General features: G+C 45.8%; 7 non-coding genes across 7 annotated transcripts; all 7 read right to left on the bottom strand.

The window, feature by feature from the left end:
* Positions 1 to 1,367: 1,367 nt before the first annotated feature.
* Positions 1,368 to 1,441, bottom strand: trnaf-aaa (transfer RNA phenylalanine (anticodon AAA)). The gene has a single exon. It is a non-coding gene; the product is annotated as a tRNA-Phe (tRNA).
* Positions 1,442 to 3,452: 2,011 nt separating this feature from the next.
* Positions 3,453 to 3,526, bottom strand: trnai-aau (transfer RNA isoleucine (anticodon AAU)). Its single transcript has one exon. It is a non-coding gene; the product is annotated as a tRNA-Ile (tRNA).
* A 2,011-nt stretch (positions 3,527 to 5,537) lies between these two features.
* trnai-aau (transfer RNA isoleucine (anticodon AAU)) lies at positions 5,538 to 5,611 on the bottom strand. The gene has a single exon. It is a non-coding gene; the product is annotated as a tRNA-Ile (tRNA).
* A 2,011-nt stretch (positions 5,612 to 7,622) lies between these two features.
* On the bottom strand, positions 7,623 to 7,696 carry trnai-aau (transfer RNA isoleucine (anticodon AAU)). Its single transcript has one exon. It is a non-coding gene; the product is annotated as a tRNA-Ile (tRNA).
* A 2,011-nt stretch (positions 7,697 to 9,707) lies between these two features.
* trnai-aau (transfer RNA isoleucine (anticodon AAU)) lies at positions 9,708 to 9,781 on the bottom strand. Its single transcript has one exon. It is a non-coding gene; the product is annotated as a tRNA-Ile (tRNA).
* Positions 9,782 to 11,792: 2,011 nt separating this feature from the next.
* trnai-aau (transfer RNA isoleucine (anticodon AAU)) lies at positions 11,793 to 11,866 on the bottom strand. Its single transcript has one exon. It is a non-coding gene; the product is annotated as a tRNA-Ile (tRNA).
* A 2,012-nt stretch (positions 11,867 to 13,878) lies between these two features.
* Positions 13,879 to 13,952, bottom strand: trnai-aau (transfer RNA isoleucine (anticodon AAU)). Its single transcript has one exon. It is a non-coding gene; the product is annotated as a tRNA-Ile (tRNA).
* Between the last annotated feature and the right edge of the window lie 1,162 nt (positions 13,953 to 15,114).

A 15,114-nucleotide genomic window follows, 5' to 3' on the forward strand; every position in this document is an offset into this window, starting at 1 on the left:
TGAACACTCGCTCACGATTTCGCCTGGCGCGTCAGAGGCTGGGAGCTGATCTTACGGAGGTTTTTCAATCATGAGGGGAATGAATCGGGTAAATAGACAAGTTCCTTTCGCTCAGGTGGGGCAGTTCAGAACTGGAGGGTATAAATCTGGTGTGGGAGGGTGAGAATTCGAAAGGCAGTGAGGGGCAACGGCTGCACGCAGAGGGTGGTGCGTTTCTGGAATAAGTTACCAGTCGAGCTGGTGATGGATGGTATAATTCCAATACTGTTAAGGAATCTGGACGTGTACTTGAATAGGAAGGGTTGAGAGAGAAATGGGTCAAGTGCATGCAATCGCGACTGGATGAGTTGAGGATATCTGTTCGGAATGGACGAGTGCGACCGAAGACTGTGTTTTCAGTGCTGTCCACATCTAATGGCTCTATGATAGTGCAGGTGAAATGATAAAAAAGATAAATAAAAAAACGAAGTAAAATTGTCTGAAGTTGTTGAATTCAAATAACTTCAGGTAATTTTATTTCAATTATTTTATTTATCTTTTTTAGTTGTGTTTTTTTGCCACTGTTCTGTACCTCTTATTTCTTGACTGTCTCTCTTTCTCTCGCTCCCCACTCTCTCAATACCTTTTTCCTCTCCTCTTCCCGCTTTGCTACCCTTCTCCCCTGTTTTCCATTTTGTCTCTGCTTCACCCATCCCTCACTTATTTTGTCACATAGCGCTGGCTTCAGCCTGGGTCATTCACGCCTCTTAATCTCCCTTTAATCTCTCCATGCACTGTCATTATCACCTTTGCATCTGGAGCCTTGACTCACCTCCTCTCAGCGTGGTAGAAACAGCTCCATAATACTCCCCCTTTGTTTTTATCTTTACCTTAAATCCGTTAGACTCGAAACGTCAGCTCTTTTCTCTCCTTGCAGATGGTGCCAGACCTGCTGAGATTTTCCAGCATTTTCTCTTTTGGTTTCAGATTCCAGCATCCGCAGTAATTTGCTTTTATTAATGGCTCTATGGTATTGCTGGTGATATGATAACTCCAGTGTCGATGCATGAGAGGTGAGCAAGCGAACGAATTGCCTCTGGAAGTCGTGTGACGAGTATTAACAGAGATCCAGGAAAATAACACGAACGAATTGAAGCCTGAACTCTGGTTCTCCTCCGAGACTGTGCCAGGTCTGCCTAATACTGCACAATGTTTTGCATTTGTTGGCCAAAACAACTGAGACTGGTTGTTTTGCGGCCGACACATCCACCCAGTCAGGCGATCAAGTCGGGCCTCTATCCCTGTCAAATGTTTTGTTGCGAAGGTGGCGCTTCCGGCTTGGTGGAGCACGTCGTTTGGAAACACAGCAACCACACAAGCGCTGCATGTGGTCAGTGTGGGGATCGAACCCACGACTTTGGCGTTTTTAGCACCACGCTCTAACCAGCTGAGCTAACCGACCAACGCTGGCAGCTCAGCGAGAGCAAATGCCTATATTGCCGGTGCCCACAACCACGGCTGCTCTGCATTTTCTGCTTCTCATCGATCGCACGATAGTCTGAAGTATTTCCTTTCGTTGCAAAGCTTTTCAACAAAAAAAAACATTTACTTTTCCGAACGCGCATACTCGAGTTAAACATTTGCTCTGATATCTAAAATGAAGCACAATGTCCGGACGCATGCAATTTCAATCGCAACGCCACCAGCTCAGCTGCAGCTTCTCACGTTGACAAATTTCGTCTGGAGAACCGTACCTTCACCGATCGCTCACTGTTCTTCTGGATACTCACAGACCTTTGGAGTCAGGGTTATGTGCTGCTGATTAACTACTACGCACCTTATGCGAAAGGCATTGGAATTGTAATCTATCAGTGAGGTTCTTTCTGCTTCCAAACGACGCAGTTGCTTTGGTGTCAGCAACAGCTCAGAAGTCAACTGCACGTTTTGCTCAATGACTCATGTTGCTTATGCAATCTTCGTTTGACAGCAAGTTATCAGGCCTTCCTGCAGAGTTTGTCAGCCACAGGTCAGCTGCTAAAACGACTGCTTCAGACAGCATGCTACCATCTACATTTGAAAATGGAAAAGGTGCAAACGTTTACAGGCTGAACACTCGCTCACGATTTCGCCTGGCGCGTCAGAGGCTGGGAGCTGATCTTACGGAGGTTTTTCAATCATGAGGGGAATGAATCGGGTAAATAGACAAGTTCCTTTCGCTCAGGTGGGGCAGTTCAGAACTGGAGGGTATAAATCTGGTGTGGGAGGGTGAGAATTCGAAAGGCAGTGAGGGGCAACGGCTGCACGCAGAGGGTGGTGCGTTTCTGGAATAAGTTACCAGTCGAGCTGGTGATGGATGGTATAATTCCAATACTGTTAAGGAATCTGGACGTGTACTTGAATAGGAAGGGTTGAGAGAGAAATGGGTCAAGTGCATGCAATCGCGACTGGATGAGTTGAGGATATCTGTTCGGAATGGACGAGTGCGACCGAAGACTGTGTTTTCAGTGCTGTCCACATCTAATGGCTCTATGATAGTGCAGGTGAAATGATAAAAAAGATAAATAAAAAAACGAAGTAAAATTGTCTGAAGTTGTTGAATTCAAATAACTTCAGGTAATTTTATTTCAATTATTTTATTTATCTTTTTTAGTTGTGTTTTTTTGCCACTGTTGTGTACCTCTTATTTCTTGACTGTCTCTCTTTCTCTCGCTCCCCACTCTCTCAATACCTTTTTCCTCTCCTCTTCCCGCTTTGCTACCCTTCTCCCCTGTTTTCCATTTTGTCTCTGCTTCACCCATCCCTCACTTATTTTGTCACATAGCGCTGGCTTCAGCCTGGGTCATTCACGCCTCTTAATCTCCCTTTAATCTCTCCATGCACTGTCATTATCACCTTTGCATCTGGAGCCTTGACTCACCTCCTCTCAGCGTGGTAGAAACAGCTCCATAATACTCCCCCTTTGTTTTTATCTTTATCTTTAATCAGTTAGACTCGAAACGTCAGCTCTTTTCTCTCCTTGCAGATGGTGCCAGACCTGCTGAGATTTTCCAGCATTTTCTCTTTTGGTTTCAGATCCCAGCATCCGCAGTAATTTGCTTTTATTAATGGCTCTATGGTATTGCTGGTGATATGATAACTCCAGTGTCGATGCATGAGAGGTGAGCAAGCGAACGAATTGCCTCTGGAAGTCGTGTGACGAGTATTAACAGAGATCCAGGAAAATAACACGAACGAATTGAAGCCTGAACTCTGGTTCTCCTCCGAGACTGTGCCAGGTCTGCCTAATACTGCACAATGTTTTGCATTTGTTGGCCAAAACAACTGAGACTGGTTGTTTTGCGGCCGACACATCCACCCAGTCAGGCGATCAAGTCGGGCCTCTATCCCTGTCAAATGTTTTATTGCGAAGGTGGCGCTTCCGGCTTGGTGGAGCACGTCGTTTGGAAACACAGCAACCGCACAAGCGCTGCATGTGGTCAGTGTGGGGATCGAACCCACGACCTTGGCGTTATTAGCACCACGCTCTAACCAGCTGAGCTAACCGACCAACGCTGGCAGCTCAGCGAGAGCAAATGCCTATATTGCCGGTGCCCACAACCACGGCTGCTCTGCATTTTCTGCTTCTCATCGATCGCACGATAGTCTGAAGTATTTCCTTTCGTTGCAAAGCTTTTCAACAAAAAAAAACATTTACTTTTCCGAACGCGCATACTCGAGTTAAACATTTGCTCTGATATCTAAAATGAAGCACAATGTCCCGACGCATGCAATTTCAATCGCAACGCCACCAGCTCAGCTGCAGCTTCTCACGTTGACAAATTTCGTCTGGAGAACCGTACCTTCACCGATCGCTCACTGTTCTTCTGGATACTCACAGACCTTTGGAGTCAGGGTTATGTGCTGCTGATTAACTACTACGCACCTTATGCGAAAGGCATTGGAATTGTAATCTATCAGTGAGGTTCTTTCTGCTTCCAAACGACGCAGTTGCTTTGGTGTCAGCAACAGCTCAGAAGTCAACTGCACGTTTTGCTCAATGACTCATGTTGCTTATGCAATCTTCGTTTGACAGCAAGTTATCAGGCCTTCCTGCAGAGTTTGTCAGCCACAGATCAGCTGCTAAAACGACTGCTTCAGACAGCATGCTACCATCTACATTTGAAAATGGAAAAGGTGCAAACGTTTACAGGCTGAACACTCGCTCACGATTTCGCCTGGCGCGTCAGAGGCTGGGAGCTGATCTTACGGAGGTTTTTCAATCATGAGGGGAATGAATCGGGTAAATAGACAAGTTCCTTTCGCTCAGGTGGGGCAGTTCAGAACTGGAGGGTATAAATCTGGTGTGGGAGGGTGAGAATTCGAAAGGCAGTGAGGGGCAACGGCTGCACGCAGAGGGTGGTGCGTTTCTGGAATAAGTTACCAGTCGAGCTGGTGATGGATGGTATAATTCCAATACTGTTAAGGAATCTGGACGTGTACTTGAATAGGAAGGGTTGAGAGAGAAATGGGTCAAGTGCATGCAATCGCGACTGGATGAGTTGAGGATATCTGTTCGGAATGGACGAGTGCGACCGAAGACTGTGTTTTCAGTGCTGTCCACATCTAATGGCTCTATGATAGTGCAGGTGAAATGATAAAAAAGATAAATAAAAAAACGAAGTAAAATTGTCTGAAGTTGTTGAATTCAAATAACTTCAGGTAATTTTATTTCAATTATTTTATTTATCTTTTTTAGTTGTGTTTTTTTGCCACTGTTCTGTACCTCTTATTTCTTGACTGTCTCTCTTTCTCTCGCTCCCCACTCTCTCAATACCTTTTTCCTCTCCTCTTCCCGCTTTGCTACCCTTCTCCCCTGTTTTCCATTTTGTCTCTGCTTCACCCATCCCTCACTTATTTTGTCACATAGCGCTGGCTTCAGCCTGGGTCATTCACGCCTCTTAATCTCCCTTTAATCTCTCCATGCACTGTCATTATCACCTTTGCATCTGGAGCCTTGACTCACCTCCTCTCAGCGTGGTAGAAACAGCTCCATAATACTCCCCCTTTGTTTTTATCTTTACCTTAAATCCGTTAGACTCGAAACGTCAGCTCTTTTCTCTCCTTGCAGATGGTGCCAGACCTGCTGAGATTTTCCAGCATTTTCTCTTTTGGTTTCAGATTCCAGCATCCGCAGTAATTTGCTTTTATTAATGGCTCTATGGTATTGCTGGTGATATGATAACTCCAGTGTCGATGCATGAGAGGTGAGCAAGCGAACGAATTGCCTCTGGAAGTCGTGTGACGAGTATTAACAGAGATCCAGGAAAATAACACGAACGAATTGAAGCCTGAACTCTGGTTCTCCTCCGAGACTGTGCCAGGTCTGCCTAATACTGCACAATGTTTTGCATTTGTTGGCCAAAACAACTGAGACTGGTTGTTTTGCGGCCGACACATCCACCCAGTCAGGCGATCAAGTCGTGCGTCTATCCGTGTCAAATGTTTTATTGCGAAGGTGGCGCTTCCGGCTTGGTGGAGCACGTCGTTTGGAAACACAGCAACCGCACAAGCGCTGCATGTGGTCAGTGTGGGGATCGAACCCACGACCTTGGCGTTATTAACACCACGCTCTAACCAGCTGAGCTAACCGACCAACGCTGGCAGCTCAGCGAGAGCAAATGCCTATATTGCCGGTGCCCACAACCACGGCTGCTCTGCATTTTCTGCTTCTCATCGATCGCACGATAGTCTGAAGTATTTCCTTTCGTTGCAAAGCTTTTCAACAAAAAAAAACATTTACTTTTCCGAACGCGCATACTCGAGTTAAACATTTGCTCTGATATCTAAAATGAAGCACAATGTCCCGACGCATGCAATTTCAATCGCAACGCCACCAGCTCAGCTGCAGCTTCTCACGTTGACAAATTTCGTCTGGAGAACCGTACCTTCACCGATCGCTCACTGTTCTTCTGGATACTCACAGACCTTTGGAGTCAGGGTTATGTGCTGCTGATTAACTACTACGCACCTTATGCGAAAGGCATTGGAATTGTAATCTATCAGTGAGGTTCTTTCTGCTTCCAAACGACGCAGTTGCTTTGGTGTCAGCAACAGCTCAGAAGTCAACTGCACGTTTTGCTCAATGACTCATGTTGCTTATGCAATCTTCGTTTGACAGCAAGTTATCAGGCCTTCCTGCAGAGTTTGTCAGCCACAGGTCAGCTGCTAAAACGACTGCTTCAGACAGCATGCTACCATCTACATTTGAAAATGGAAAAGGTGCAAACGTTTACAGGCTGAACACTCGCTCACGATTTCGCCTGGCGCGTCAGAGGCTGGGAGCTGATCTTACGGAGGTTTTTCAATCATGAGGGGAATGAATCGGGTAAATAGACAAGTTCCTTTCGCTCAGGTGGGGCAGTTCAGAGCTAGAGGGTATAAATCTGGTGTGGGAGGGTGAGAATTCGAAAGGCAGTGAGGGGCAACGGCTGCACGCAGAGGGTGGTGCGTTTCTGGAATAAGTTACCAGTCGAGCTGGTGATGGATGGTATAATTCCAATACTGTTAAGGAATCTGGACGTGTACTTGAATAGGAAGGGTTGAGAGAGAAATGGGTCAAGTGCATGCAATCGCGACTGGATGAGTTGAGGATATCTGTTCGGAATGGACGAGTGCGACCGAAGACTGTGTTTTCAGTGCTGTCCACATCTAATGGCTCTATGATAGTGCAGGTGAAATGATAAAAAAGATAAATAAAAAAACGAAGTAAAATTGTCTGAAGTTGTTGAATTCAAATAACTTCAGGTAATTTTATTTCAATTATTTTATTTATCTTTTTTAGTTGTGTTTTTTTGCCACTGTTCTGTACCTCTTATTTCTTGACTGTCTCTCTTTCTCTCGCTCCCCACTCTCTCAATACCTTTTTCCTCTCCTCTTCCCGCTTTGCTACCCTTCTCCCCTGTTTTCCATTTTGTCTCTGCTTCACCCATCCCTCACTTATTTTGTCACATAGCGCTGGCTTCAGCCTGGGTCATTCACGCCTCTTAATCTCCCTTTAATCTCTCCATGCACTGTCATTATCACCTTTGCATCTGGAGCCTTGACTCACCTCCTCTCAGCGTGGTAGAAACAGCTCCATAATACTCCCCCTTTGTTTTTATCTTTACCTTAAATCCGTTAGACTCGAAACGTCAGCTCTTTTCTCTCCTTGCAGATGGTGCCAGACCTGCTGAGATTTTCCAGCATTTTCTCTTTTGGTTTCAGATTCCAGCATCCGCAGTAATTTGCTTTTATTAATGGCTCTATGGTATTGCTGGTGATATGATAACTCCAGTGTCGATGCATGAGAGGTGAGCAAGCGAACGAATTGCCTCTGGAAGTCGTGTGACGAGTATTAACAGAGATCCAGGAAAATAACACGAACGAATTGAAGCCTGAACTCTGGTTCTCCTCCGAGACTGTGCCAGGTCTGCCTAATACTGCACAATGTTTTGCATTTGTTGGCCAAAACAACTGAGACTGGTTGTTTTGCGGCCGACACATCCACCCAGTCAGGCGATCAAGTCGTGCGTCTATCCGTGTCAAATGTTTTATTGCGAAGGTGGCGCTTCCGGCTTGGTGGAGCACGTCGTTTGGAAACACAGCAACCGCACAAGCGCTGCATGTGGTCAGTGTGGGGATCGAACCCACGACCTTGGCGTTATTAACACCACGCTCTAACCAGCTGAGCTAACCGACCAACGCTGGCAGCTCAGCGAGAGCAAATGCCTATATTGCCGGTGCCCACAACCACGGCTGCTCTGCATTTTCTGCTTCTCATCGATCGCACGATAGTCTGAAGTATTTCCTTTCGTTGCAAAGCTTTTCAACAAAAAAAAACATTTACTTTTCCGAACGCGCATACTCGAGTTAAACATTTGCTCTGATATCTAAAATGAAGCACAATGTCCCGACGCATGCAATTTCAATCGCAACGCCACCAGCTCAGCTGCAGCTTCTCACGTTGACAAATTTCGTCTGGAGAACCGTACCTTCACCGATCGCTCACTGTTCTTCTGGATACTCACAGACCTTTGGAGTCAGGGTTATGTGCTGCTGATTAACTACTACGCACCTTATGCGAAAGGCATTGGAATTGTAATCTATCAGTGAGGTTCTTTCTGCTTCCAAACGACGCAGTTGCTTTGGTGTCAGCAACAGCTCAGAAGTCAACTGCACGTTTTGCTCAATGACTCATGTTGCTTATGCAATCTTCGTTTGACAGCAAGTTATCAGGCCTTCCTGCAGAGTTTGTCAGCCACAGGTCAGCTGCTAAAACGACTGCTTCAGACAGCATGCTACCATCTACATTTGAAAATGGAAAAGGTGCAAACGTTTACAGGCTGAACACTCGCTCACGATTTCGCCTGGCGCGTCAGAGGCTGGGAGCTGATCTTACGGAGGTTTTTCAATCATGAGGGGAATGAATCGGGTAAATAGACAAGTTCCTTTCGCTCAGGTGGGGCAGTTCAGAGCTAGAGGGTATAAATCTGGTGTGGGAGGGTGAGAATTCGAAAGGCAGTGAGGGGCAACGGCTGCACGCAGAGGGTGGTGCGTTTCTGGAATAAGTTACCAGTCGAGCTGGTGATGGATGGTATAATTCCAATACTGTTAAGGAATCTGGACGTGTACTTGAATAGGAAGGGTTGAGAGAGAAATGGGTCAAGTGCATGCAATCGCGACTGGATGAGTTGAGGATATCTGTTCGGAATGGACGAGTGCGACCGAAGACTGTGTTTTCAGTGCTGTCCACATCTAATGGCTCTATGATAGTGCAGGTGAAATGATAAAAAAGATAAATAAAAAAACGAAGTAAAATTGTCTGAAGTTGTTGAATTCAAATAACTTCAGGTAATTTTATTTCAATTATTTTATTTATCTTTTTTAGTTGTGTTTTTTTGCCACTGTTCTGTACCTCTTATTTCTTGACTGTCTCTCTTTCTCTCGCTCCCCACTCTCTCAATACCTTTTTCCTCTCCTCTTCCCGCTTTGCTACCCTTCTCCCCTGTTTTCCATTTTGTCTCTGCTTCACCCATCCCTCACTTATTTTGTCACATAGCGCTGGCTTCAGCCTGGGTCATTCACGCCTCTTAATCTCCCTTTAATCTCTCCATGCACTGTCATTATCACCTTTGCATCTGGAGCCTTGACTCACCTCCTCTCAGCGTGGTAGAAACAGCTCCATAATACTCCCCCTTTGTTTTTATCTTTACCTTAAATCCGTTAGACTCGAAACGTCAGCTCTTTTCTCTCCTTGCAGATGGTGCCAGACCTGCTGAGATTTTCCAGCATTTTCTCTTTTGGTTTCAGATCCCAGCATCCGCAGTAATTTGCTTTTATTAATGGCTCTATGGTATTGCTGGTGATATGATAACTCCAGTGTCGACGCATGAGAGGTGAGCAAGCGAACGAATTGCCTCTGGAAGTCGTGTGACGAGTATTAACAGAGATCCAGGAAAATAACACGAACGAATTGAAGCCTGAACTCTGGTTCTCCTCCGAGACTGTGCCAGGTCTGCCTAATACTGCACAATGTTTTGCATTTGTTGGCGAAAACAACTGAGACTGGTTGTTTTGCTGCCGACACATCCACCCAGTCAGGCGATCAAGTCCTGCGTCTATCCCTGTCAAATTTTTTATTGCGAAGGTGGCGCTTCCGGCTTGGTGGAGCACGTCGTTTGGAAACACAGCAACCGCACAAGCGCTGCATGTGGTCAGTGTGGGGATCGAACCCACGACCTTGGCGTTATTAGCACCACGCTCTAACCAGCTGAGCTAACCGACCAACGCTGGCAGCTCAGCGAGAGAAAATGCCTATATTGCCGGTGCCCACAACCACGGCTGCTCTGCATTTTCTGCTTCTCATCGATCGCACGATAGTCTGAAGTATTTCCTTTCGTTGCAAAGCTTTTCAACAAAAAAAACATTTACTTTTCCGAACGCGCATACTCGAGTTAACCATTTGCTCTGATATCTAAAAATAAACACAATGTCCGGACGCATGCAATTTCAATCGCAACGCCACCAGCTCAGCTGCAGCTTCTCACGTTGACAAATTTCGTCTGGAGAACCGTACCTTCAACGATCGCTCACTGTTCTTCTGGATACTCACAGACCTTTGGAGTCAGGGTTATGTGCTGCTGATTAACTGCTACGAACCTTATGCCAAATGCATTGGAATTGTAATCTATCAGTGAGGTTCTTTCTGCTCCCGAACGACGCAGTTGCTTTGGTGTCAGCAACAGCTTAGAAGTCAATTGCACGTTTTGCTCAATGACTCATGTTGCTTATGCAATCTTCGTTTGACAGCAAGTTATCAGGCCTTCCTGCAGAGTTTGTCAGCGACAGGTCAGCTGCTAAAACGATTGCTTCAGACAGCATGCTACACCCTACATTTGAAAATGGAAAAGGTGCAAACGTTTACAGGCTGAACACTCGCTCACGATTTCGCCTGGCGCGTCAGAGGCTGGGAGCTGATCTTACGGAGGTTTTTCAATCATGAGGGGAATGAATCGGGTAAATAGACAAGTTCCTTTCGCTCAGGTGGGGCAGTTCAGAACTAGAGGGTATAAATCTGGTGTGGGAGGGTGAGAATTCGAAAGGCAGTGAGGGGCAACGGCTGCACGCAGAGGGTGGTGCGTTTCTGGAATAAGTTACCAGTCGAGCTGGTGATGGATGGTATAATTCCAATACTGTTAAGGAATCTGGACGTGTACTTGAATAGGAAGGGTTGAGAGAGAAATGGGTCAAGTGCATGCAATCGCGACTGGATGAGTTGAGGATATCTGTTCGGAATGGACGAGTGCGACCGAAGACTGTGTTTTCAGTGCTGTCCACATCTAATGGCTCTATGATAGTGCAGGTGAAATGTTAAAAAAGATAAATAAAAAAACGAAGTAAAATTGTCTGAAGTTGTTGAATTCAAACAACTTCAGGTAATTTTATTTCAATTATTTTATTTATCTTTTTTAGTTGTGTTTTTTTTGCCACTGTTCTGTACCTCTTATTTCTTGACTGTCTCTCTTTCTCTCGCTCCCCACTCTCTCAATACCTTTTGCCTCTCCTCTTCCCGCTTTGCTACCCTTCTCCCCTGTTTTCCATTTTGTCTCTGCTTCACCCATCCCTCACTTATTTTGTCACATAGCGCTGGCTTCAGCCTGGGTCATTCACGCCTCTTAATCTCCCTTTAATCTCTCCATGCACTGTCATTATCACCTTTGCATCTGGAGCCTTGACTCACCTCCTCTCAGCGTGGTAGAAACAGCTCCATAATACTCCCCCTTTGTTTTTATCTTTATCTTTAATCAGTTAGACTCGAAACGTCAGCTCTTTTCTCTCCTTGCAGATGGTGCCAGACCTGCTGAGATTTTCCAGCATTTTCTCTTTTGGTTTCAGATCCCAGCATCCGCAGTAATTTGCTTTTATTAATGGCTCTATGGTATTGCTGGTGATATGATAACTCCAGTGTCGACGCATGAGAGGTGAGCAAGCGAACGAATTGCCTCTGGAAGTCGTGTGACGAGTATTAACAGACATCCAGGAAAATAACACGAACGAATTGAAGCCTGAACTCTGGTTCTCCTCCGAGACTGTGCCAGGTCTGCCTAATACTGCACAATGTTTTGCATTTGTTGGCGAAAACAACTGAGACTGGTTGTTTTGCTGCCGACACATCCACCCAGACAGGCGATCAAGTCCTGCGTCTATCCCTGTCAAATTTTTTATTGCGAAGGTGGCGCTTCCGGCTTGGTGGAGCACGTCGTTTGGAAACACAGCAACCGCACAAGCGCTGCATGTGGTCAGTGTGGGGATCGAACCCACGACCTTGGCGTTATTAGCACCACGCTCTAACCAGCTGAGCTAACCGACCAACGCTGGCAGCTCAGCGAGAGCAAATGCCTATATTGCCGGTGCCCACAACCACGGCTGCTCTGCATTTTCTGCTTCTCATCGATCGCACGATAGTCTGAAGTATTTCCTTTCGTTGCAAAGCTTTTCAACAAAAAAAAACATTTACTTTTCCGAACGCGCATACTCGAGTTAACCATTTGCTCTGATATCTAAAAATAAGCACAATGTCCGGACGCATGCAATTTCAATCGCAACGCCACCAGCTCAGCTGCAGCTTCTCACGTTGACAAATTTCGTCTGGAGAACCGTACCTTCAACGATCGCTCACTGTTCTTCTGGATACTCACAGACCTTTGGAGTCAGGGTTATGTGCTGCTGATTAACTGCTACGAACCTTATGCCAAATGCATTGGAATTGTAATCTATCAGTGAGGTTCTTTCTGCTCCCGAACGACGCAGTTGCTTTGGTGTCAGCAACAGCTTAGAAGTCAATTGCACGTTTTGCTCAATGACTCATGTTGCTTATGCAATCTTCGTTTGACAGCAAGTTATCAGGCCTTCCTGCAGAGTTTGTCAGCGACAGGTCAGCTGCTAAAACGATTGCTTCAGACAGCATGCTACACCCTACATTTGAAAATGGAAAAGGTGCAAACGTTTACAGGCTGAACACTCGCTCACGATTTCGCCTGGCGCGTCAGAGGCTGGGAGCTGATCTTACGGAGGTTTTTCAATCATGAGGGGAATGAATCGGGTAAATAGACAAGTTCCTTTCGCTCAGGTGGGGCAGTTCAGAACTAGAGGGTATAAATCTGGTGTGGGAGGGTGAGAATTCGAAAGGCAGTGAGGGGCAACGGCTGCACGCAGAGGGTGGTGCGTTTCTGGAATAAGTTACCAGTCGAGCTGGTGATGGATGGTATAATTCCAATACTGTTAAGGAATCTGGACGTGTACTTGAATAGGAAGGGTTGAGAGAGAAATGGGTCAAGTGCATGCAATCGCGACTGGATGAGTTGAGGATATCTGTTCGGAATGGACGAGTGCGACCGAAGACTGTGTTTTCAGTGCTGTCCACATCTAATGGCTCTATGATAGTGCAGGTGAAATGTTAAAAAAGATAAATAAAAAAACGAAGTAAAATTGTCTGAAGTTGTTGAATTCAAACAACTTCAGGTAATTTTATTTCAATTATTTTATTTATCTTTTTTAGTTGTGTTTTTTTTGCCACTGTTCTGTACCTCTTATTTCTTGACTGTCTCTCTTTCTCTCGCTCCGCACTCTCTCAATACCTTTTGCCTCTCCTCTTCCCGCTTTGCTACCCTTCTCCCCTGTTTTCCATTTTGTCTCTGCTTCACCCATCCCTCACTTATTTTGTCACATAGCGCTGGCTTCAGCCTGGGTCATTCACGCCTCTTAATCTCCCTTTAATCTCTCCATGCACTGTCATTATCACCTTTGCATCTGGAGCCTTGACTCACCTGCTCTCAGCGTGGTAGAAACAGCTCCATAATACTCCCCCTTTGTTTTTATCTTTATCTTTAATCAGTTAGACTCGAAACGTCAGCTCTTTTCTCTCCTTGCAGATGGTGCCAGACCTGCTGAGATTTTCCAGCATTTTCTCTTTTGGTTTCAGATCCCAGCATCCGCAGTAATTTGCTTTTATTAATGGCTCTATGGTATTGCTGGTGATATGATAACTCCAGTGTCGACGCATGAGAGGTGAGCAAGCGAACGAATTGCCTCTGGAAGTCGTGTGACGAGTATTAACAGAGATCCAGGAAAATAACACGAACGAATTGAAGCCTGAACTCTGGTTCTCCTCCGAGACTGTGCCAGGTCTGCCTAATACTGCACAATGTTTTGCATTTGTTGGCGAAAACAACTGAGACTGGTTGTTTTGCTGCCGACACATCCACCCAGTCAGGCGATCAAGTCCTGCGTCTATCCCTGTCAAATTTTTTATTGCGAAGGTGGCGCTTCCGGCTTGGTGGAGCACGTCGTTTGGAAACACAGCAACCGCACAAGCGCTGCATGTGGTCAGTGTGGGGATCGAACCTACGACCTTGGCGTTATTAGCACCACGCTCTAACCAGCTGAGCTAACCGACCAACGCTGGCAGCTCAGCGAGAGCAAATGCCTATATTGCCGGTGCCCACAACCACGGCTGCTCTGCATTTTCTGCTTCTCATCGATCGCACGATAGTCTGAAGTATTTCCTTTCGTTGCAAAGCTTTTCAACAAAAAAAAACATTTACTTTTCCGAACGCGCATACTCGAGTTAACCATTTGCTCTGATATCTAAAAATAAGCACAATGTCCGGACGCATGCAATTTCAATCGCAACGCCACCAGCTCAGCTGCAGCTTCTCACGTTGACAAATTTCGTCTGGAGAACCGTACCTTCAACGATCGCTCACTGTTCTTCTGGATACTCACAGACCTTTGGAGTCAGGGTTATGTGCTGCTGATTAACTGCTACGAACCTTATGCCAAATGCATTGGAATTGTAATCTATCAGTGAGGTTCTTTCTGCTCCCGAACGACGCAGTTGCTTTGGTGTCAGCAACAGCTTAGAAGTCAATTGCACGTTTTGCTCAATGACTCATGTTGCTTATGCAATCTTCGTTTGACAGCAAGTTATCAGGCCTTCCTGCAGAGTTTGTCAGCGACAGGTCAGCTGCTAAAACGATTGCTTCAGACAGCATGCTACACCCTACATTTGAAAATGGAAAAGGTGCAAACGTTTACAGGCTGAACACTCGCTCACGATTTCGCCTGGCGCGTCAGAGGCTGGGAGCTGATCTTACGGAGGTTTTTCAATCATGAGGGGAATGAATCGGGTAAATAGACAAGTTCCTTTCGCTCAGGTGGGGCAGTTCAGAACTAGAGGGTATAAATCTGGTGTGGGAGGGTGAGAATTCGAAAGGCAGTGAGGGGCAACGGCTGCACGCAGAGGGTGGTGCGTTTCTGGAATAAGTTACCAGTCGAGCTGGTGATGGATGGTATAATTCCAATACTGTTCAGGAATCTGGACGTGTACTTGAATAGGAAGGGTTGAGAGAGAAATGGGTCAAGTGCATGCAATCGCGACTGGATGAGTTGAGGATATCTGTTCGGAATGGACGAGTGCGACCGAAGACTGTGTTTTCAGTGCTGTCCACATCTAATGGCTCTATGATAGTGCAGGTGAAATGATAAAAAAGATAAATAAAAAAACGAAGTAAAATTGTCTGAAGTTGTTGAATTCAAACAACTTCAGGTAATTTTATT

This window comes from Chiloscyllium punctatum, chromosome 17, assembly GCF_047496795.1.
Source record: "Chiloscyllium punctatum isolate Juve2018m chromosome 17, sChiPun1.3, whole genome shotgun sequence".
Taxonomy (NCBI): Eukaryota; Metazoa; Chordata; class Chondrichthyes; order Orectolobiformes; family Hemiscylliidae; genus Chiloscyllium; species Chiloscyllium punctatum.